At 33.9% G+C, this 23,415-nt stretch overlaps 1 protein-coding gene and 1 non-coding gene across 3 annotated transcripts in view; one reads left to right on the top strand and one right to left on the bottom strand.

The window, feature by feature from the left end:
* Gycalpha99B (guanylate cyclase 1 soluble subunit alpha 2) overlaps window positions 1-23,415 on the bottom strand; it is a 424,202-nt gene that overhangs the window by 159,035 nt on the left and 241,752 nt on the right. The gene's annotated exons all lie outside the window — the stretch shown is intronic.
* TRNAN-GUU (transfer RNA asparagine (anticodon GUU)) lies at window positions 17,324-17,397 on the top strand. The gene has a single exon. It is a non-coding gene; the product is annotated as a tRNA-Asn (tRNA).

Below are 23,415 nucleotides of genomic sequence, written 5' to 3'. Positions count from 1 at the left end.
TCTATTTCGAGGGCGGTCACCGATCAAAGTGCATAGATTCTCGACTGTATCTCGATCAATCTAAAACACGTATTGGCAAAAGAATCACATAATCGCCTTGCAAAAAACGCCCACTGTTATTAAACGTGTGCTATCCTACCGGAAAATGTCATTCTTGGAGATAAGAGATTGCGATGTGCTTTATATAAACATACCCATACATATGCATTCAGCTGTTGTAAATTTTTAATATTGATCAATTTCTTTCTAATCTGATCGTTTGCCTCTGAGAATAGAATAATCATCTAAGCGTTGTTAATTTTAACAATGAATTCCTTCTATTAAGCATCGCTACTTTTTACACCAGTAACTTAATTAAAAAATATTCTGCTCAAACGTAAAATTTGTAGTATCAAACATAGAGGTAAATAACTAGTTAGTAATTTTTCTCCTGTAAATTTTGCAATGACTTTCTCAGTTGTTTTCAGTTTTGAAACAACAGCATAACAAAGTGCAAATAAAACTACGTGAATGAAATTCTGTATGATACGAAATTATAAAAACCTTAAAGCGAAAAACTATATAAAAAATAACTTTATACTGGCATAAATTGTACATGAAAATGTTATTAATTTCGGGGTGGCTTGAGAAGTTCATTGCTGTTGAGGAGCAATTTTGTTTTCCCAGCAGAACTAGAACCAGTTTTCCCCTCCTGAGAAAAAGAGACCTACGTCAGCAATCCTAGAAGTCGATAGTGTTTCATGTAAAATTCTACGTCATCTAAGGTTGTATTTGCCTACTATTATAATATTATATTTTATATTGGTGCGTCCCTTCTCTATATAGAGCGGAAATCTGTTTAAAATCGTAATTACGTTTACGTAAAACTTATATACCACTACTGAAAGACATTTTCGAGGTTCTAAAATCTGAAAAGCTAATCAAATTTGTACACGAGCTAGTTCATGACATGATTTACAAATTTCCACTGACATTTACGTTATATCGATGGTGATTAGTAAGTGCATTCCAATGAGGAACACTCTTGCAAAATCATGCTTAAATTGATGTAATGTCATTTTTTAGTTTACACTAATCCAAAGATATTTCATCTTATTGGATCTTTATCTTATTTTTCCTTAGCTCATAAGAAATTATTTTTGAGTTTACTGTCATTTTGCTGCAGGTGAATGGCTAGAGTACAAGACCAAGTTTTAAAAAGAATTTTGATGGGTGATCGAAATCCATCAGTCGTATTATATTTAGAATGGGCTTTAATAGAATGTCAAACAAGGTTTATTATCAGTAGAAAAGTATTAGAAAACAAGGAACTTATTACAAAGATCTATGCCTGACTGCATATATATGAACTAATATATAAACACACGATTTAACAGATAATAAAAATACTAACTAAAACTAAATTTTTGAAATTGAAAACGCTAATAGATGAGCAGAAATGCATGATAAGATTTTTCTTTCTTTCGCTTATGAACGCTGTCCTAAGTGTTTTGTTCAGAAAATAAAAATGTAAAGGTGATAATAAAAATAATATTAAAATTATGGGATTGGGAAACTTTTCTCTCAAACTTCTAGAATATTAAAGTTTTAGGATTCGACTGAGGTTAAGATGACTTTTATTTAAAATCACAGTAAGACATTGACCATTATGAACATTTACGAAAGTTTTGGTATAACAGTTTATTTTATATCTAATTCTAAAATTATATAAATAGATCATAAAAAAGAAAATGCTAAGAAAGAAAGAAAATAGTAATAATTAAAGAAAGGAAATCAAAGTTTAAAAAAAGAACAACGAAGTCTACAGTTTAGGAAATCTTAAAGTAAGCAAAAAGTGGTGGCAAAATAAGACTTCATTTAATATAAATGGTTGTGAGAATACTAATTTCTCACGCCACGCAGTTTGTCATCGCAAAATTAATCTTAATCGCGGAACTGCACGTGTGTATATAAGCACCGGTCAGACTGGTTTCTTCCCTTCTTCACCCGTGTCCTTCCTGCTGTCGCTTGGCAATCAGCGAGACCGCACGATGTGCGTGGCTTTGCTCCTGCATATCTCGCTGTTGGAGTTTCATCGTTCCTGCATATTCGCACATGGAGTGTCATCCTATTTTTGCATAAAAAGAAGCAACAATAAAAGATTGCAATATATTTAGATGAAAATGTTCAGCTTAACCCTTTAACTGTCAAGTTATTTTGATGATTTGGGTACACAAATTGTCAATTTTTTTTTATTGAAAAAACCAAATGTAGCCGAAATAAACATCTCCCGATATATATTCGGGTATGACAATACGATGCACTCAAAAAAAAAATTACCCCGAGAAATACTCGGGCGTGACATTTTCGAACACCAGTGCTGTGCCCGAGATAATCTCGGGCATGACAGTTAAAAGGTTAAAAATCCATCTGCCACGGTAACTTTCCAAAACGTCTCCAGCAGATTATCAATAGATGTTCGACTCCAGAAAGTGCATTACCAGCGATATTTCCCCACGTGATATTTTAAGTGTGTTAAAGAATGTGAAAGTGAAAAAAAAAAAGAGCTTGCACGTGTGTAATAAGGCTGCGTGCACAACACGAGATTAATATGAGAAAATTTCGACTGCATATACATGTGTGATGCGAATGGATTGTGATTCGTTAGCTAACGGACATTTTTCGGCATTCGTCTACTGTTCCATTTTAAGTCCCATGCCTGTGTTCTAAGTTATGATATTTTGATATTTTATGTGCTGTGTGCTAACTAATATATGTTTAATCCAGAAAATGTGTTTTTGATAAAATAAATGTGAGATTAGGAAACTAAATTTGTCTCCGCAAGTCTCATGCATGTGTGTTATTGGGTAAGTGAAATATTTAATTATTCTTGTTACTAGGGTTTAATTCGCAATGTACTACCACTAGGAATTAAGGCCAGTAAATATTGGACACATGGAAATTAATTGAGGATTTCTAGATATATATTTGGATAGATTGTCACATTACAACACCTCCTAGTAGTGCACCCCACTACAATGGTATACTGAGTTTTTCTGGAAAAGTGACAAAAAGGACAAACGTTTAAGGTTCTATTAGACTATTTTACTACTTTTATATGATACTAAAGGCTATCTGGTTACATGATCAGATACTTTTGTTAGAACTGTAGTAAGTAAACATTGTACAAACTACGAGTCCACTGCAGAACGAACTACCAGTGTTCTATTATTTCCATGTGGCCATTTGGAAAACGATGAAGTTCAAGAAACATTTACTGCCCAGTTTGCGATAATGCACATAAACTATTCCAAAAACATGTAAATTACGTCTCTGAAATGAATGTACGTGTCAAACAACAAAGTCGTGAAAGAAAACACCACGCAAAAAAAGTAAGTGTCGTAAATCGAATTTGCATTATCTCTAGATAGAAACGAAAGTAAGCAAAGTAGTTGTTACGACTCTAAAGTAGTTAATTTCCTGCGAAATAAATAGTCTCTTGGTAAATTTAAACCTCTGAATAATAAACCTGTTTACAATGGTTAATCCACCTTCGTAAAACGCAGAATGGAACATTTAGAAAATCGACTTCTTCCCATTTTTCTCTTAGCTATCCGCTATCAAAGTTTAGTAGAAACAATCAATTCAAATGAAAACTTTGAACCTTAAGAAAGCAAACAAACAATAAAATGAGTCTTTTCTTGGTTTCGAAATTATACGCTGTTGAATTTCAAAATGAAACAGTTTGGAGAAGGTGTTTTACGCCATTCGGGTTGCTAATGTTAAAAAGAAGAAAGTTGTTTTGTTATTTGTTGGTTAAGATGGGAGTTCCGAAATATTAGAAATACGAGAATTTAAAATGTATGCTAAGAAGGGTTCGAATGCAGAGAATTAAAATCCTTGATCCGTAAAAAGTAAATTCACAATGTATTAAGTTGATTCCAGGTAATTAAAAAGACAATTTTTCACGGATAGCTAATGAAATTGAAATCTGATGTTCTAATGCTTATACTATAAATAAATGAATCTGTCGTATTCCTAACACATTTTTTGCTAATAAAAGAGCAAATTCCATTTGTAGGCACGCAATCTAGAAATGAATTGAACTTTTAATTCCAAAGTGATCTTCTCATTCTTAAGTCTATTCCGAATGCTTCAGATGTATCTGGTTATTTTCATTTAACCAGCAGTCACATTATTCATTGTGTTAACATTCTTTATTACCCAATCACTTTTAAGGGCTTCTGCTTGTACATTACATATAGATATGCACTTTTAGAAATATTTCTCGAAATTTAAATGCTCTATTTAACTGAAAATTTAAAATAATTTTAAATTTTCAGTTAAATAGAGCATTAATATATTCGCAAAATTTTTATGAAAAATATCCTTTCAATTTTACGGGGCCTTTAAATCTCTACTGATCCATTTCCATGCAACTGGAAGAACTTGAGGTTAAACTGACACTAAAAATGATTACCATCACTACGTTTTGGTTTATAATAATATTTCAGTTAAGATGTTAGATTTGGTTCGGTTACGTTATTTCATTACGGCAAAACATAGACGGTTTATCTGCCTAAGGAAGGATGCCATCGTGGAAGAATTTCTAAGCGAAATTGGCTCGTATGTGCGTTACACAAAGGAAAAAGCACAAAAACTACCATGCAGCCAACAGCATCAGCTGTTTGTGGATCCGGGTCGAACTACCAGTATTCAGCGGCCTTCACAATGCAGCCACAATAAACAGTCAATTTATTTCGACGTAATGCTTTCCCTCACCTACAGAAACAAGTATTTTGAAGCACTATACCTAATTTCGTCTAACAAATATACCAAATATCTTAAGTTTTGGCACTGTGAATTATTTATCTTCACTATTTTCACACAGAAATGTGGACAAAAATGAAAGCTTGATTGCGTGCAGTCAAATCAAAAGCTATTTTATGTTTTCTAGTACAAGAGAATCGTTAAGTTGAAACTAGAAGCAATTTCTTCAAGGGGGGAAAACTCTCCCAAACACTGCTGTGAAAAATTGCGCGTGGGTGTTTGAACTCATAATCTAAAGTGAAGTCATAATTGAATAAAGCTTTAATCTCCACATACTGCGAGTTTTCTGCGCTGAGATTGTTCTGTGCTAATATGGATACCGTTTCTATAGTCCATTTTGAAGTCTATATATGTAGTGCTCTGCTTTATGGAGTATTTAGGTTCATTTATTTTCTATTTAAACTTTTAACTTTCCTTCCAATCAGAGAGTGCTTGTAGTGACCCAAACAGAAGGTGCATACAGTAAGATATTCAACTCATTCAGAAGTGCATTTGACATTCTGTGTTCAGCTATGAGACTCCGGTAATTAACATTAATTTAGTTATCATTATTAATTTATTTAGTAATTAAACATGGTTAATCGAAAATATATTCATACATTATACCTTTTATTATTTTAATATAGTACGCATTCATACAAAATATATTCATAATCTCCACACATGGGCTGTGACCATAAACGTAACAGACACAGCGTCTCATAATGAAATCCAAAGGAAAGCACAAGAAAAGAGAAAGTATAATACGGTTTGCATAAAAGTAAGTAATTATACTTCATAAACCAAATAATTAACTAAAGACTATGTTTAATGAACGAAATTACAAATTATTACAAATTCTGCGTGATTTCAGTTTTGGTAAGAAGCTGCGTTTCGAATTTTATTTGCAGGAAGGAAAAGTTGTCGAACATAAGAATTTGGGAAATTTTGTTGCTAACTGAAGGGGTAACAGAAATGAGCACAAGATTACTGTAATCGTTTCTAATTAATACACTTATAATATAGTGTATATAAACAAAAGAGAAACGCGCCAAAGTGAAACATAATATAGTCAAAGCAACAACCTAGTGTTTTTCGTAGATTTAGTTAAGATCTCAATCGATTTGGAGAGCAAATAGGTACAGGTCCCTCTTAATCAAGGGCAAATAAATCTACAAAAAAGCAAGACTGTGATCTGAAGATTTGTTTTTTTCCTGATGAAGAGGGGCCTGTACCTATTTGCCCTCGAAATGGATAGAGATCTTGAAATCTAGCTCAAACACAAGACTACCATGCACAAAGCACAAAAACTATAATGCAGCCAACAGCATCAGCTGTTTGTGAATCCGGGTCGAACTACCAGTATTCAGCGGCCTTTACAATGCAGCCACAATAAACAGTCAATTTATTTCGACGTAATGCTTTCCAATCACCTACACAAACAAGTATTTTGAAGCACTATTCCTAATTTCGTCTAACAAATATACCAAATATCTTAAGTTTTGGCACTGTGAATTATTTATCTTCACTATTTTCAATCGTTCACTATTTCAAATCGTTCACTATTTCAAATCAGCTTCCTGCCAGCTAAACATGAGAAAATATTATCTGCGTAGCAAACTAAAAATAGAACAGACAATTTTTATAAAACCTGTGTATATACGAGTAATTATGAGAAAGAATAAGACTGATTGAATTTCCTGTAAATAAATCGATTTGCTGAAAGATAATTATTCTTCATTGAATATAATATGATAAAGTAGATAAGGTCTGTCTGCCTGAAGCGAGGTATTCCTTCCTACAAGCCATTCTCAATAAACTTGATGAGTATTCATATTAGAAATCCAAAGCTGACAGCCATTTAATAATAATATTAATAATTTTATATTGTATATAGTTATGATATAGTATAACATATATATGACATATTATGATAAGAAATATATATTTTGAAACTTCTCGCTGCACCAGTAAACCACAAACCTCCCCAGGGGAGAAATTGTTGGTTCCAGGAGGATTTGTTCGAACTCTGGTAAGCTCAAACTGCAGCAAAAAACAGCTAGGAAGTGGCTGACATCACGCGACCCATAAAAGGATGAAAATATTTAAAGTGTTGATATTAATAAAAACATTTATTTATACTTATAAAATATAATTTACATAATAATATATATTTAGGAAATAAAATAAAAGTTAAATTGATATAAACTTTTATACCACACAAAAATTTGAAAAACTCAATTTTATCTTTCACGCATTATTTGGGTTGTACCGTTTAAAAAAAACTTCTGGAGAGGTAATAGTCTATGATGTAGTAAGAAGAAGGGAATGGGTCAATAAAAGTTAAGAGCCATTGATTTATAGGAATGAGTCTTTAACACATCAGCTTCTGAGAAATAAAAAATAAAAGTATAAGATTTTAAGCATACATATAAAGTGTAATGAGAAGAAGCAACTCTTTGTTTGATATGATGACAACATGAGTAAGAATACAGAAGACAGAAAAATACAGAAACAGAAAAAGAGTTGCTACTAACTTGTAATGCTAAAATTATAGGTATTATTATTATTCTACGTAGACATACGAAAAATATTTATATATAAATTCGGAAATGAAAAATTGGAACTTAGATCAAAGTTAATTTTGACGATGTCTAATAAACAAAGGAAAAAATTACGGTGTTCACTTTCAGCAGTAAACTGAACAGCAAGATAAATAAAAATACTTATCACATTTAATGAATTACTTAAATCAGCTTCCTGCCAGCTAAACATGAGAAAATATTATCTGCGTAGCAAACTAAAAATAGAACAGACAATTTTTATAAAACCTGTGTATATACGAGTAATTATGAGAAAGAATAAGACTGATTGAATTTCCTGTAAATAAATTGATTTGCTGAAAGATAATCATTCTTCATTAAATATGATATGATAAAGTAGATAAGGTCTGTCTGCCTGAAGCAAGGTATTCCTTCCTACAAGCCATTCTCAATAAACTTGATGAGTATTCATATTAGAAATCCAAAGCTGACAGCCAGTTCGCCAGTCGGCGTGGAGAAGGGTGTTTGAATCACTGTGCTCAATTTAAATCTAAGATAAACGAAACAATTAAAGTTTCAAAAAACTGAACTGCAAGGCCTTTTAAACTAAAATATTAGTAGCTATAGAAATTTAGCACCAAATCAATGATCACAGTTGAAAAGTTGGTTAGTGGAATACGTTGAATATACTAAAGTATACGAGAGCTATCTGTCTAAGGAGAGAGGTGCGTTCGTGGTGGAATTTCTGAGAGTAGCTGACTCGAACCTACGTTACAAGTGGGGAAAACCACGAAAGGACCCCTGCAACCAGTCCTTTCTTCGGAATTCAAACCCGTATCGAGCTATTAAAGGTTTTAATCATTCAGCTGCGTGTAGGCCTCACATGTATCAAGAGAAATACTTTCGAATTGCCAAAACATTCTTTACAGTTTAAAGAACTTTTGAAACCTAAAGGCGAAAGTAACGTTTTCAAACATTCGAGTAAGTAAATGATATGCAGAAACATTCAATGAAAAAAATAAATTAAGATTAGTCAGTTAGGTTAGGTTAATGAAATATGGCAAAGCACACGAAGGCTATCGGCCTAAGCAAAAGTTCCCTTTCATGGGGAACTTTCAACGGATCTCTTTGTTTATATGATTATGGCACAGCACATTAGAGCTATTTGCTTAAGGGGGCTTATACACGTTTAACCCCTTTATGATCTTCGAATGTGTGACTGTTGCAAGAATTGGGATAACTTATTTATTTTACAAACAATTACTTTCATTTTTTTAAAGCTGACGACACTATATAGCTGCTTTCTGAAATAGTAATCAGAAAGTTTGTGTTGCCATAAATACTTTTGTAATATAATCCGCTTTGTAACAAAATGTTTCGTCATGCTTCCACCTTGTGCGTATGATATTTTAAAAACGGCTAATGGTATATACTTGAAATTTGATTGAATTCTTAATATGGGCACTATTTTCTAACGGAACCAAAAGTCTGATGAATATTTTAATATAAAAAAATTTTATGCACGAAAATATTACAGATTTTTTAATAAAATTAATTTGATAAGCTCAACTCCAAATAAAATAAAAATTTAACATGAAATTCTTAGAATTTTTGGTTCACAGTATTTTCCAAATGTTATAAAAGCTATATATTAAATATGGAAATAAATTATGCAACAGAATATTTTTAACTGTGCGCACTAGATGGAAACATAACGAAAAATGTTGTCACAAAGCCAGCGGATTAAATTATAAAAATATTTGTGGCAACAAAAACTTTCTGATTACTATTTCAAAAAGCAACTATATTATGTAGTCAGCTTTAAAAAAATGGAAGTAATTGCTTGTGAAATAAATAAGTTATCCCAATTCTTGCAACAGTCACATATTCGAAGATCGTATGGGTTTTAAGTGTATGAGTCCACTTAACTGAGGAGTGCTTTTGTGGAGAACCTTTTAAGGGAAAGTGGCGCGTTTTCATGTTACACATGGGAAAAACAACGGAAACCAACCATGAAGGCAGCCCGTTCGCCTATGCCCGAGCCCAGGTCAAAGTATCATTGTTCAGCGGTTTTAACTACTCGGCTACTGCAGAGATGTTTAATGGGACACAGCAAGTATGTGCTGGCTACATGCCCAAAGAAAAGCTACGGTTTTGAAGACCTTTTAAACATATAAGGCTGTCGCCCAACCGGTATAGGGCCCACCAGCGGCAGAGCGGTAAAGTCGCTGAACACTGGTAGTTCGGTCCGAGGTTCGAATCCCGCGAACGGGCTGGCTGCATGGGTATTTTCGTGGTTTTCCCCATGTGTAACGTGTATACGAGCCAGTTTCCCTTAGAAAGTCCTCCACGAAAGCATCCCTCCCCTTAGGCAGATAGCCCTCGTGTGCTTTGCCATAATTAAATACACCAAATACCCAACCGGTATAGTGGTTAGCGTCGCTGACTGCCGAAAACTGACCGCTGACTGCTGACTGCCGCGCCATGCCGAAAAACAAGGTTTCGAATCTCGGATGAACGACTTAGTGGTGAAATTACATCATCAGATTGTAGAGCAATTGAAACTAAAAGCTGAAATATTAACAAGTGATAAAACTAGCCGACAGGGTTCAGCGAGATCCCGTAACTTAAACCCCCTTTAAAGCTAGCAGATAAATGCAATTAAGCCACTTGAACCAGCAATAAGCAAACGTACCTACGGCAGAGACGGGCAGCTAGAGCTTAAATCTCTCTTCCCCTTACCGAAACTCGGCTTTTAACTACATCCTTCAAAGTAGAAAATTTGCATTTCCTTCTGCGCGCTACAACATTTAACTATTCTGGCACTTACAATTAGGGTAAGGAAGGCTTACAGGACAGGTCTAAACTCAAACTTTATATTGTTGGTTAAAATAAATATAAATACCTACAAGATATTAAATGAATTTTCGAAAATTCTTTGGTTCATATTATTAAATGGATGTATAAAAATTATTTCCAAAAATTTATAGGCCGATTTTTCTGAACTGAAAATGCATTTCAAACATTTACACGCGTTTTACTTCTAAGCAAAAATTTTTGAAGATTCGTGTCTTTGGGTTAGAGATGCCAAATATAGGTTAAATACTGGAATACGTCGAATAAAATGACATCGAAATTTGGCATACAGTTTATATGCCACTGAAAAGTAGTAGGTTAGTGACCAAGATTTATTTTCTATACCAGTAAAATAAAATCATGTTAGCATACTCTAAATGCATTGTCTCCTTAAAAAACAGATAGAAGAAAATGTAGAGTCCTTAGGATCTTTTTTAGAGGCAGAAAAGATGAAAAATAGCAAACGCCTTCGCCGGGAATCGAACCACGGACCTCTGGAATACCAGTCCAGCGTGAAGAACCAAGGAAAGTGGGAGAAATACCTTATATACTCCCCTTTTTAAAGGGCGACTAGGGTTTTAGGGGACTTGGTCGCCAAATCCTGGTTGCGGAGAATCATCATCACTAACCCTTTTAGTTCGGGCGCCACTGTAGAGTCATTAGGAGTTTTTTTAGAGGCAGGAAAGATGAAAAATAGCAAACGCCTTCGCAGGGAATCGAACCACGGACCTCTGGAATACCAGCCCGGCGTGCAGAACCATTACACCACGGATGACGCTAGGAAAGTGGGAGAAATACCTTATAAAACGATAATTAAAATTCCAGTTTAAGTTTGATTTAAGTTCCAATTTGAGTTTCAGTTCCAATTTAAGTTTGATGAAATCAAAAAAAAAAGGGCTATGATTTCAGGCAGCTCGAATGAAATTGAAATTATCTTTGCAGCTCTCAGATAGCAAATAATGATGTTTTTTCGTTGACTAAATAATTGAATATCGCAAGGTATATGGTATGACAGAAAGAATTCATAGAAAAGAATTTGTATTATTTGGATTTAAGTTAGATTATTTGGAACTAGACGAGAGCTATCTGCTTATGGAAAAGGATGCTTTTGTGCATGACCTTTTAAGAGAAATTAGCTAGTACCCACATTACATGTTACCAAAACCATGGAAAATCCACTTCAGCCAACGCCTATAAATGAATTAAAAACATCAAACTACCAATATTCAGCAGTCTTAACGCAAGGGCGCTGGTGGCCTCGAAGAACTTAAACAGACTTGCTGTTACGCGCGTTATGTCTAGATCGAATCCAAGCAAAATTTATGCAGTCAGCTTGTTTACTGCTAACTAAAGACAGCCTGAACTCTGAATACTTACACGGTCTCTGGTAGGTTCAAAAGGAACTGTCAGCAAAAACAAGCAGTTTGTAGTGGCATGGTAAACTAACGAATAAACAAAATACATTTTGAATTTAAAATTATAAGATATTTTTTCCTCTCCTTTAGCATGCCTTTTTGGTGTTACTGGAAGCATACTCGACGCGTATTCGAGAGGTCCAGGGTTCGAGTCCCGGGGAGAACACTGCACATTTTTAACCTCTGCTGCTTCAAAAACTCCTAATTAGATTCTACAAAATCAACATTTTTGAAATAATGTTAAAGCCAGTGATGGAAATTAAGCCATCTAATTAATTACATACAAAATTATAATATTATTAATTATAAATTATATTTTGTTCACTTAAAACTACTAGACTCCAAATATTTATATGATAAGTCAGACATAAAGATCTATTTTGATCGTCATAATGCGTTTTTAGTTCACTGTTTGTTATTAAGCAGAATTCTTAGTTCTAGACCTATAATAAATAATGTTTGCATCGGAAAATATCACACTTATATTTTTATGCTCACGCATTATTAGAGTTACAAGGTAACTGTTTTCCTGACTGATTCATTGACAGAGAGAAAAATTACATACAACATTCGATACGAGTAGAAGGGATTTGGGCTAACATAGATTTCATATTCTTTCAAACACGTATTTCTACTCTGCAGAGCCATAAATCTTTTTTCTATTTTCATTCTATTGAATTTTGACAAGCAGAAAGTCTACCAATCCATACTCAGCTGGTGCTGTAAATATTTTCTTTAGAAGCGTTTATGATAGAATCCATATATGATTTATTACTGCGTTTTTTCGTCATATAAGACTTCTTAAAAATACTTATATACAACATTCGATTTAATACAATATATTCATTTAAGAGCTAAATTATGTTTTTCGCAGCAGGTAGATAATACCAACAAAGTCAAATATCAGCATACAGATAATACCAGCAAAGTTAATATGAGCTTTTAAGCACCAGTAAAGAAAGGGGTTCAACTTCCTATTAAGATGGTGTTAGGGGCAAACATCTATAGCCTTTGACCCGGGTTCGAATCCGGAGAAGACTTGGGTGTTAGGCGTATGGTGGTTTTGTGGCATAGGGTGCATAAAAAAGTTTTAAACCTAAATCTTCTCGAGCAGTCGTTTGCACGAAAAGAGAAGTGAGCAAACCTTGGATGCGTCCCCTGGAGGCAGCTCCTTCAAAACTGGGAGGCCCTTAGCAAAGTGCTCAGTCGCCTGTAAGATGCTCAAGCCAACGACAGGTGCAACCTTTTCCTATTGGCGATATCCGTTTCCTTTTTCTGATGTTACTGTCAGACAAGTCAAGTGAAAAACAATAAACAAGAAGAATGGACATTCCTCATACAAGGGTAAGAAGATTGTATGCTTCGTCAATGAGATACTTGAAAGCCTCTAATTATGCTCACTGCTTAATTCCCGAAAAAGTAGTTTTAATTACATAAAACTTGAAAGCAATAGGATAGCCTTAATTTCCGACAAATGACTAACCAGCAAATAGTTCGTCATTAGGGCAAAATGTGTACTTTTGATGTTATTTTATGGAAACAAACCTTTTTATTTGAAACCTGTGGTTTATTAGTTGACAGTGTAATACTACCTTATGTTATTAGTGTTTTAACACAGTACAGCGAAGCTATCGTTATAAAGTTAATTAAACTGAACGATGCATGTAATTTTTGGAATATTTTTTACACAATAATTTCCTTTCACTATATTTTATATTAAAAATAAGAATAGCTTTTTTTTAACTACAATCAATAAATTTTGCAATTCCTTTGAATTCGAACGCAATCGTGGCCCTTTTCATTAATTTTTCACACCATAAAGCAAGGAACACATTTACTGAATTTTTAGCAGATAAACAGATTACAAAACAAATTTAAATTAATCACATAAAGTGGAATTATCATTTATCTGCATACGTATTTTAGTACTAATAATGTGAAAGTTTCCAGTTAGGTGTTTAATGAAGAAATTTCGACAGTTTAGTTAATCAAATGAATTATATTCGAGAAAACTTTCATCCAATTCTAATTAATTAGATTAATTACATCTCAGTAATTTTATTAAATCTTTAGTTTCTACAAACTTCAGTTCATAACACTACCCTGAAAACATTATTCCTCTTTGGCTAAAATAACGTAATTTCACTTGAATTTTGGCTCAAAACTGCATATATGTGCACATTTTTACATTGCTTACCAAGCTTTGAACATTACGATTTCATGCAGATTTCTTTAAATCAGAATATGTGTTTTAGTATAAAAAAGTATGCGTGACAGGATAAATATGTTACTACTACTGTTGAAAGGCTTAGCTGCAAATGTTACTACTCAAATACTGCCTTTTAAATATGTTATTTTTTTTCCAACGCCTATAACGACATTGGTTACTACAAATGCCAGAAATAGTGGACATTTTATTATAGCACATGATAGGTGGCTACCACTACCATCCTATAAAGAGATAGACAATTTTACATCCATGCCTTCTCCGGAATTCAAATCCGGACCCTTTGGTATCGCAGTCGGACTTCTCTAACCACTATACCGTCTGGGCGGCCGTTTAAATACGTTATCACTTGTGTCATGTTGATTAATCCTCTCAGCTAATTCCTATTCCGAATAAGAAAATGAAAAATAAATGAAACTCAGACAAAAAAAGAGAAACAATAAATTCGTTGCGGAATAAAAAGTCTTATTGCTTCCTCTAATAGCTATAGCACTTCTCAGATATTTTTAAGCAGACGTAGGAAATATATTTTCTTTTAATTTATGCCCTAACACAGAAATTTATTGATTGTCGGAGAAGAGCAAAATGCGACAGTCCGACTCACTGTCGCATTTTAAATTGTTGGCAGAGTAAAATTAGGTTCCTAACAAACTGACAGCCTGAATTTCCAATACAAAAGGATATGTGAATGAATGTCAGTTTCATTTCTCGCTCGGAGGGGCTGGAATTAAAAAGAGTTAAATTTTGCTACTTTAATGCATTGACGTCCAATGAAGGTGACTGATGACCAACAATGAAACTTTCGTTTGCGATTCTTTTCCATCATGGGCAAAACATTATGAAACAAAGTACATCACATATCTTATTTTTATACAATTTGAAACTGATTTTGATTACTAGTTTGATTATCCTTTTTAATGTAAAATATTGCAGTAATTGCGAACTTCATGTCAGATAATATATATTTCTCAATGAATATGTAAACCTTACTGCTGTGTAACGACTTGAATAATTAAATACTCCATTAATTCCAGACAGTTTAATCCCATCAGTGACCGATGATTTAGTTAGAACCGATGAATAGTTGTATTTCAACCTGGGTTCAAATCCAGCTCAATGAGATTGTTGCATATTTGGGTTTCGCGGTTTTACCCATTGTTATGTAAATATAAGCCAGTTTTCTCTAGAAATATCCTCCACGAAGGCATCCGTCTCCTTAGACAGCTTGTCTCGTGTGCTCTGGCACAATCAAATAAAATAACCTAATTTAGCCTTCAAGACAATTAAATGCTGAAACTGAATTCAAAAGAAAGGGACTCTTGAGAGCACAGTATTTGTAGCTGGTTGATTGGCTGGTTCATTAATTATAGAAAAATACCTGAGGACTATCTGCTTAAGAGAAAGACATTCTATGTAAATTAGTTGAAATTTATATTATGTGCAAGCTATTCATGTAGGAAAACTTTTCAAACATCAGATAATGAACCCAGAGAAAGCTATCAGTATTCCGCAATTTTAGCTGCATTAAGTATTTATTTAATATAAGATAAAATAATTGATGACAATTTCTTTATATTAAAAAAAGAATTAACATTACTTAACAGTGATTAACTTTTCTTTTTCGACACATCCATTATTATACATCCATTTCACTTTAAATGCATATATTAAGGTGTATAGCCACTTCAAGTTAATCAACACAAAACGTGATTTTTAAATGTAATGGATAAGGAACTAGCTTGACGATATTTCATCTTCTGACACGTTATTAGACTATCAAAACAGTATGCTAGTGTTTCCTAGGTGAATGAAATAAAAGATCCTAACGTAAAGTTTGAGTGAGTAAAAGCGACTCAAAGGAGATTCTCAGAACCTCGGTAATGCTTCAGATCGATAAACGGCGCAGAACTTAAAAGCGTGAAATGCGTTCAAGAATTTTCTTGATAAGTTTATGCAGAAGTGGTGGAATTTGTCTTAGAAGCGCGTGAATTCTTGCACGTAACATAAAAGTAAAAGCGTGTTCCTTCTACTCTTATTTCAATTACTTTGCAAGGGACTTAAGAGAAGAACACGGAGTGATTTTTTTTCTTTTGAATAAAGGGAGAGTTAAGAAAAAAAGGGAAGTAATAGAAAGTACTGTGAAAATTATTATACAGCATTTCAAAACAACCTATGTACAAAGTAAAAGGATCTAAAATCGCATATATAATAATGAAATTCCAAAATAAATTAATAAATTTGTATATAAAGTACTAAAACTAAAAGATACGTCAAAATGTTTCAGTAAATATTATCAAACTAAGAAAAGCAAATAGTTTTCCGAACTCTAGAAATTAAGATAGTAGAGTCTAGGAAAAAGGAAAGAGAAAGGAAAAGTAACTGGGTAACACAAACCAATTCCTGGACGCGTTGAAATAACGGAAAATCTGAAGAAAAGCCTCTGAGACGCATTTGATAATAAATCAAACAGGCGAGTTTAAATTTTTTATTTACTTCAATTAAGACAGAGGCGAAACCCATTCTAGTCTGCAAAGGAGTTTTTTAAAATCCTCTCGACATATCAAAGTGTAAGATTGTAACAGCAGAAGATACTGACTCCCAAAGGAGAAATGGGTTTGGTTTGGCTTATTTGTTAAGGGCTATCTGCCTAAGGGTAAGGAAGCCTTCATGGAGGACCTTTTGAGGGAGACAGGCTCGTATACATGGTTACACTTGGGGAAAACCATTGAAAACGCCTATGCTGCCAGCCCTTTCTTGGTAGTCGAACTTCGAACCGAACTACCAGTGTTCAGCGACTTTACTACTCGACAGCTGGTGGGTCTCCAAAAGAGAAATAAAAATACCGCAAAGTAAAAAGACGAATGAAAAATTTCGGCTGTTGATATTTCTTAAGGTGAGTGGGTTAGAATTAAAGCAAGATACGCAAGGGCTATCAGCTGAACAGAAAATGGGCCTTCGTGGAGAGATTTATAGGAGAAATTGACTAATATTTAAGGTTGCACATAAGGAAAACCACGAAAGCTCACACAACTAGCCTGTTCGCCAAGATTTGAACATAACACATATTACCAAATTTCAGCTGTCTTTTGAAGAGTAGGAATGCATCCCAGACGGGAATGTGGTTAATGATTCTGACTGCCGTACCGAAGGGCCTGGGTTCAAATTGTGGAGAAGGCATGGACACAAATTGTCGGTCTTTGCATAGAATTCAACGATGGCCCACCTATTAGATGCTTCCATAATAAAGTGACCACCGTTTCCAGCCTTAGTAATGGCCAACGCCTATAACGGCTAGCGTCCGCCACTGGAAATAAAATAAATTGAAGCGTATAAGGTAGTTCTCCCGCCATCCTAGCGTACCTTCGTGGCGTAGTGGTGGCGCCCGAATTAAAATTGTGTTGGATGATGATTTCCTCACCCACGATTTGGCGATTGGGTCCCCTAAAAACGTCAGTCGCCCTTTAAAATGGGGAGTATATGAGGTATTTCCCCCTGCCTTCGTGGTGTAGTGGTTCTGCACGCTGGGCCGTTATTCCAGAGGCCCGTGGTTAGATTCCCGGCGAAGGCATTTGCTCATTTTTCATTACCCCTGCTATAAAAATATCCTAATGACCCCACAAGCGTAAGGTTATATCTTTCCTCCATGCAGGACCAACGACTTTACGAAATCCCCATAAATATAGGACAGTTGTGTTAGGTTTAGCATCCGCATGTAGACATTTAGCAAGGCCAGAAAATCCACAGTAGTTAATTTTTCAGGCAGAGTCCTCCTTTCTTTACTTTATCTAACACAAGTTTCTGTCTATTCTAACAGCGATTCTTAACAGTCTTTTGGTTGCTTCTTTGCTCAATGTTAAGTAGTTCCTAACAGGATACTTTTTCCCCGTACAACAACTTCCAAGCTTACATGTATACTTTATGAGGCTCTTAGCCATCTATTCGGCTGCGTTCCCGGAGCAGGCTGGAGCAGAGAGTAGATGGTTTCTGCCAGGAAGATAACACACTGTGAGGCTAAGGGCAGGTCAGCGGTCTTCCTTGGTGGCGCTCACTCACTCACTCTACAAGCGTAAGAAGTATAGCGTTCATTGAAATGTTAGCCGAGAAATTATGCGTCCAATTCTAAAATGTGCTAGATATTATGAAAAGTAACCAGATCTAAGCATAAGTTTAAAACCTTATTCATTGAAAATTGATCTAATTTATTGAAACTATTCAGACATATAACCGTACCTAAGAAATGAATTAGCTGGTGCAATGAGAGGAAATTTGCTATTCTTGAATCAAGGTTATCTTTACAGTGTAAAGAAAACTGAAAACCATCACCATATTTTGAAACAAGATGCAGGAGATTCATTGGTGTGGAGGTACAGCATTCGCTGCATTCCAAAGCCAGCATAAGAAAAGTTTTTCTTAAAAGCAACACCAGATATAAGCAACGAATCCTCCAGAGCGCCTCCTTGAACTTTAATACCTATCATATACTATCCGGGGGTGTAATAACGAGGCCCTTCTCAGGCATAAAGTTTGTTTATTGCTGAATGATGAAACCATTACTTTCTCCAACCATTAGCTTATATTACGGTAAATATATAGCATGCTGGCGGTATAATTTAATGTAATGTTTATGGCAAATATAAGAAAGAAAAGAAAATTGCTTAGGATAATGGTAGTGAGAGCAGATGATGTCATAATATTTGGGAAATGTTTTAATTCGCAACAGTTCGCAATGTAATTGTACCTAGTAATGGATATCGTTGATTATTTCAGTATGGCAAAGTACTCGAAGGTTATCTACCTAAAATCATGAATATGCAAATATTAAATCATGAAAAACAAAAGTCCAAATCGAGTTTGAACTCAATGACGTTTTTCAGGTTCTTTTGTAAATATTGCTCTTTATTACCAATTATTAATTACTGTCCTTATTTATAATGATTCTTATTTTTTTGTTATTTATAATGTTTAACTTCTTTTTCGATTGGTGGTTCAATTTGCGTAACCAAATGAAATTTTTCTCTAGATTAAATTGCCTGAAAGTCAAGCACATTTTAATAGCATTTTTCAGTTGTAGCATTAGCCCTATTAATCAAGTATCTACAATATGTTCTGAAATCATTGCATGTGTTCAAACAAATATACGCCAACAAACAGAGAAGGGGAAATAAAGAAACAGCAAAAGAGAGTAAACGAATATATATACGCATAAATTTAAATCTTCTGTTTCTTGTGCCTCCTTTGCATTTTACACTCCAAGTAAAATCTATATAACTGTGACCGAATCCAATATTCATATGCAAACGTTGTAAGTGTTCGATTAAGAATAAGAAATTTGGTGACCGCATGACTTCTCTGTACTAAACTATTGAATAACAGACAATTTTTCCTGCTCTTATTTAAATTCATTCCTCGAATTATTTTAACATGAATTACCGATCCCTCAAGACAAGTTGAAAATGACATAAAAAATTGCAAATTTTGAAATTTATTATCCCGGTCCCTTTTTTTGTACGGGAGTGAAACTTCTTATAATTTTATTTTTTTCATAAAGAGTATAAAACTTTCCCAAACATAAGTGTAGAAACCGAGAGACAGCATTAAAAATTGGATTTCATTATTAGTGGAATTTTTTTTTTAAATTTGACGTTGCTAAAACATGAATATTTTCGTCATTTAAAATGCTTCGTAACTGAAAATGTATTACTACGACCAACGATTGTGAGAACAAAAGTCGTGAAAGGAAGTTAAGCCCTTTAAGAGGTGGATATATATAATAATTTATTTCCTAAACAGTATTGATTAATTGATTATATTATCTCCTAAATTGCCAAGTGCAGTAAAAAAGAGATGTGCACAACTAAATGTTATAGCAGTCATTCAAAATTTCCACTTTCTATGGTGAATTGTTTTTGAGTTATGCGAGATGCATGTACACATACGTACTTGCGTACAGACGTCACAAAAATATCCCTTTTGAGTGCATTTTACGATCCGTTTTCGAAAAGAGTCCTTTATTCTGGGATACATACAGACGCCACGAAAGACTAAAACATCCAAATGGATTCGGAGAAGATAAAAATGGACTTTTTCCGTTGAAATATGAACGGCTGAAAATTTTCGCGATTACAACATTTTCTTTACTTCGTACAACGAAGTAAAAATAAGCTGTGGAGTATTTTTATTTTCTTTACAGAATTTCGCGCTTATTTGATGTTTATTGTGTTTAAAATTTTGAATGCGTGCATTTATAATCAGTCTTACCTGAATATAGCCTGTAAATATGCAAATAACTTCCTATTTCACAGGGAAGAGAGAGATAAACATTTTCGCAATTCATTAATCAGTGCACTGTGGATAATAACGTATCCAGTTCCTTCGTAAATAGTATGTAATTTTTCACTAATTAGCACAGTTGAATAGGTTTGGGTTGCGACCATTAAAATAGAATTAAACTACCTTGCGATGATTTAATTCTTAAAATACTTCTAGAACAAGAAGTGAAGGTTTTTCCACTTGTATTGGTATTTCTACTTGCTACAATAAATTAAACACATATTTTTTTCCCATTTATCTTGAAATAACGTGTGTAGGGAGATACCATAATACATCGCTAAATCACTGCAGGGAAATAATGAGCAGCAAGCTCCGCACCGTAAGAAGTATTAACAAAATATTTTAATCACTAAAGGTAGTAAGCATAAACAAATTAAATCAAAGGCATTTATTTAATCTGAATGCTTTTGCAATCATTGAATAATTAAAAGGAACCCTAATAAAAATTATACAACATCTGTTTTAGTCGTAAAAGGGTTTAAATTTAAGTAATTTTTTAATTAGTACCTTGCATTATGGATGAATTAACTTGGATAGATCATTAAAATGGAATTAAAGGGGATTATTCGAAATGCATTCGAAAAATATCATTAGAATAGCAGTTGAAGCGTAATGCAGTGCGCAGCTTCTAATGATCTAAATTTAATATTTCCTTTATATTAAAAAGAACAGCGGTTTTTCATCTTCCTTTTTAATATCATTATTTTTAAACGCTATGTTTAAGCAAACAGTATTAGGAAAATGAGCAATAATATTTTCATAAAATTATTTTGAAGGATATTTAATCCGTGAACAAGTGACACAAACACCTGCAATGAGTATATTCAGAACTAAGCACTAAAATGAATATTTAAACTAAAATAATAACGAAGGAAACGCATTTTGGAGCACAATGTTTTCCAGTAAGAAATTTCACCTGAAAAGCACGGAAAATATCGCCAATAATATGTAGTTTGCATACTCTCATAGAAAAGCAGAGATTGTGAAGCCCCGGGAAAACTTACATTCACCTCTTGAGGCTGTAACTCTAATACTGAATGCTCCAGCATTTAAAAATGGTGGGAGATAAAATCATTTAAATTTGTATTCGTTTGAAAAGAAAATGAAGCACCATGAATAAAGTAATTATTTTTATTGTAATTAAACATGTTTCAAAGTCAAACCCAGGCAATGAAATAGTTAACAATTCATCGCAATACGACCCATCAGCGGCTACCAGTTGCATAATGAATGTTCAAATCAGTATTTGGTAAACCCCCCTAGAGCAATGCATGTTTATAAAAGTTGAATCAGGAGTGAAAAAGACTCCTAGTCTCTTCGTGTAATTAATTCTGTCAGGTATTCCTCAACTTTTGCTCCAAATCTGCGGTACTTAGATGTGCCCTAATCTGGTGGTGACCTAATATATATTTCTTAAATATTTGTCTTGAGAAATGTCTGGCGACTTTGCTGGTCAAGAACGACTGCTTGAGAGCTCGAAGAATCCAGATATATACCAGTCATACGAGGCCTACCATTATCCTGTTAAAAAATGGCTCCAAGACGGCATGCCATAAAGTGTAACGCAAACGGACACAAAATATCGTAAACATATTGTTTGAGCTCTTAAAGTTGCATACAAGGTGGCTAGGATTGAGCACCCTCAATGCCTCAATTGCAAATGAAATTAAGTACAATATCTTCTGGCACATAATGAATTTCTGAAATGTTAGCTTGTGTTATTTGGGTTAAATTAAAGCACACGACAGCAATCTGCCTTGGTGGAGGACATTTTTAGGTAAACTGGCTCAAATCCACGTTACGGATAGAGAAAACTAATGCAGCCATCCACTTTGGTGGGATTTTATTCCCCGTCGAATTACCAGAGTTCAACGCTCTTACCGCGCTGCTGTTGTTAGGCACTTAACTGAAAGATTTATGTCATACTTCTATGTATAACTAAATCCGCACTTACTAATCAACTTTGTGGAATTATTTAATTTAGTATTAAAAATTATATTAAACCAAAGACTAAAAACATTCTAGAGAAATACCATGCTAGTTTCTAATTATAAGAACGAATAAACATGATTTTACATGACCGGCTCAAGTTGCTTTATTTCTTTATGTTTTAAGACTTTTTCTTTGATAAATAAAATATTCTACTTATAATTTCAAGTTCCAGGTTTATTTCTTTTCTAATAAGATTTTAAATATTTTTATCACTGTATATTAATAATTTTTGCTGTGCAAACTTGAGAAACATTTTTAATTTCAACGTTTCCAATTTTAGAAGATTACGACTACAGTGCTATTCATATCATAAGACTTTCATGCATTTTACATAATTTAGATTAGAATATTCAGATGATTGCCGCATTAAACTCTTCCTTAAATTTCCTCATCTGTCATAGCCACCACAGCGCCGCCCTCGGATGACAGAAAGGCTTGTCACATCAGCATATTGCATAAACTACGTACATCTATTTGGAAATACTACTCTTTACTAGATGATAGTTATTGTATAATTTACTATGTTCAAGATAACGTCATTACAAAACACAGTGGTGTAACTTAAGAAGAGGTTTTCTCTCTTCGCTATGTTTTACTTTATTGGATAGTTTCATTCGATTATTATATTACTTAATTTTGCCAAAATTCTTTTCGTAATATCGTCGATTCTGTTAATTTTTAAGGCAGAGTCTCCTAGTCCATAGATGCCCATAATTCCTTTCACATAGGCGGTCTCCCTGTTTTTTCATTACAAAGAAGAGTAGTGAGCAATTAAAGACACCAATCACTTTAAGTTCATAAGTCCTTTCGTAATATCGTCGATTCTGTTAATTTTTAAGGCAGAGTCTTTTGTCCATAGATGCCCATAAGTCCTTTTACATAGGCGGTCTCCCTTTTTTTCATTACAAAGAAAAGTAGTGAGTACTTAAAGACACCAATCACTTTGTGTGAAATATTGTTAACGTAAATTACAGTGGAGACACTAATTAATAATTCATAGTCTTTTAAAATAAAGTTATAAAATGTCGTATATCTTCCCTTCAAACCTTTTGCAAGGAGAGAAACAAGTGATGACCGGAGGGTGCACGTTCTGGGGAGTATAGTGTATGCGGCAGAATTTCTCAGCCTATTTCTACGCTTTTCTGACGAGTCACCAAAGCAGCATGTGGTCTGGCCTAATCATGAAGTAGTATGATGTGTTTTCTAATGAACATCGCTGGCCTCCTTACTTTGACTGCTTTGTTTAAATCATCCATTTATCGAG

This window comes from Stegodyphus dumicola, chromosome X2 (genome assembly GCF_044657685.1).
Source record: "Stegodyphus dumicola isolate Sdum_Otavi_A_Nest chromosome X2, ASM4465768v1".
Taxonomy (NCBI): Eukaryota; Metazoa; Arthropoda; class Arachnida; order Araneae; family Eresidae; genus Stegodyphus; species Stegodyphus dumicola.
The sequence above is the reverse complement of the archived record's forward strand: the minus strand, read 5'-3'. Positions and strand labels throughout refer to the sequence as shown.